Raw genomic sequence first — 2,422 nt, 5'->3', positions numbered from 1 at the left:
TATTCTTCAGTCATTTAATTTTGTTTGCAACTGTCGTATTATTTCCTTGCACAAATGACTTTTACAGCACTAGTGCTTAGAAGTTATTTACAACTTTCAGTCAATATTTATTCGTTATATCAATTCAGTCAATAATATTATTCTTGTTTCTTTCTATTAGTCAGCCAGTAATCACCTTCCTATCCAAAACCTCCTTTAAGCATTTTAAATAATAAATGTATATAAGTTATACTAAAGTTTTCAAAATCCGTCGAAGATCGATATCGTAAAACTCGGAGTATTAATTCAAGTTATTTCATCTTCCAATGATTATTTTGATATAAAAATACTGAGTCACCCGTCCGTTTTATGTGTTTGTAGGTTTCCTTTCCTCAGTCACTCTGAAAGGAAAACGTATAAAGGAAAATGCAGGAAATAAATAAATAAAATTGGTAGATTTACAATTTAAATGCCTAACTGCACGCCGCAATATAGAAAGATTTCTGAGCAAAACCATTTGTATATAGAGAAATGACTGAGCATTATATATAGTAAAAAATATAGCTAGAATATTTAACAGATTCTTCAATAAGATATTAATTCCTCGAAATGTTTATTATCAATAATTATCTACTCACAAACAAATCGTAAATGCAATCCACTTGTTTAATTTTTTCATCCTAAATCTTCCCTATCAATCTATACAAAACTGTCGTCTGCTTTTGTCAGACCTTACATAAATTACAATGACCGAAATTACTATACGTAGCATATGTTTAATATTTATCTTATATTCCCAATTTATCATGAAACTAGACGTGCGACATATTAATTAATATATAGCCCAACTTTAATTGAATATTTGTTTTAATATCTTTTAGAATAGATTGTGTTGTTCTGCAGTATATTTAAATGTTTACCTACACATATTTACATAGCTATTTTATAAATATTTATTTGCATTGTGTAGGTCCTTACAGCTAGATAATTTATCTATATATACATTATACATACATATATGTACACACACACACATCTACAGTGAAATTCAGTTCTATGCACATTTATCGTGAGAGTAAACTGTTTTAGTTTGGTTTCGATTGTTTCATCTCGTAAGATTTTCATCAACACATGTGTTGAAAACCCCAAGAATTCCTACTTCAGTTCCAAAACGGAAATTTCTGAAGTATTCCTTTTATTTTATTATAAAACATATTTATTTTCTCTGCATCGGGCCAATATATTATTGTATGGTCCTGACGAAAAAACCATATGGACTACTGAATGTCCCTGAACAACCTCAGAAGAGAAATAACTCTATTATTGAAGATAAATAAATCTATTATTGAATCTCAAGAGCAGTTCACTAAGATATAGGACTAACGTTAAGTGAACTCCAAAACTGATCCTAGACATTCTTTTCTGATTTTTATATCTTCCATGCCAAACATAGGCGCATTAAGTATTCAAGTAAGGAAGCTGCGTGACAATAAGTAAGCAGATATATTTGCAAATGCGGTAAAATATGATTAGCCATAAATACAGAGTATTTTGGTCTGAAATTCGTTACACTTACAGCAGTTCAATTTCTGTGCGCAGGATATTCGTTCTGTGCGTGGTAATTGAATAGATGAAATTTGCAAAGCGTTTCCTATCGTCAGCTTACTTCCCCAGTTCGATCGTTTGTGTAATTAGAATCCTGGAACTCAAATTCACGGTTCAAGACATTTAGCTTAATAATTATGATTTCGACGACGATGATGATGCCAATGATGATTATGATTATGATTATGATGATGACGATGATGACGATGACGGCGATGATAAGGAGGAGGAGGAGGAGAATGATGCTGACAAATTATAAATGCAAGAGTGGGCATAGCTTTTAATTAACTGACATTGGTCGTGCAGATGGTAGAATGTTAGTAGAGTAACTCTTCCTCTTTCAAAAGCTACTACATAAACCACAAGTGATACATTTGCACTGACACTAAACCCTTTCAAAAAAATTGCGATGTGTGCTAGTTTACCCATTTTCTGTACAGTTTACTTTCACATTGTCTGTGTCATCGCATCATTGACCACGAAGATTGTCCTTCAATTGACCAAATAAATAGAAGTCGGGTGGGGATGGGCAGGGGGCACCAGATCTGTGTTGTACGACGGAAGACTGACCAGTCCAGTTTACTGTTTGCCTCACATGTTACCAAAGTTGTGTGTGGTCGCACCTTCTCATGGCGAATGTGAATCGTTTTCAGATTCTTCCTCGGTATTTCCTACCTAATGGCTTCTCTATGATTTTAAAGTGTCTCAGTATGGTACATACTGTCCATGATACTGCCACGATTCAGAAACTCAAGGAGAATGACGTCCTTATTATCCCCCCCTCCCCCCAAAAAAATCAGCCACTATGGCATTCTGTGGTGACCACTCTCTCTCAAAC

General features: G+C 33.8%; 1 long non-coding RNA gene across 1 annotated transcript in view; it reads left to right on the top strand.

Annotated features, from left to right (window-relative positions):
• The window catches only part of LOC118764639, a 25,185-nt gene extending 23,075 nt beyond the window's left edge, over positions 1-2,110 (top strand). The window contains exon 4 of the long non-coding RNA XR_005000457.1: positions 2,100-2,110. This is a non-coding gene — a long non-coding RNA (uncharacterized LOC118764639). The remainder of the gene's footprint in view (positions 1-2,099) is intronic.
• Positions 2,111-2,422: the final 312 nt, after the last annotated feature.

Source organism: Octopus sinensis, linkage group LG8 (assembly GCF_006345805.1).
Source record: "Octopus sinensis linkage group LG8, ASM634580v1, whole genome shotgun sequence".
In the NCBI taxonomy this organism is placed as follows: Eukaryota; Metazoa; Mollusca; class Cephalopoda; order Octopoda; family Octopodidae; genus Octopus; species Octopus sinensis.
This window is presented reverse-complemented; position numbering and strand designations above follow the sequence as displayed.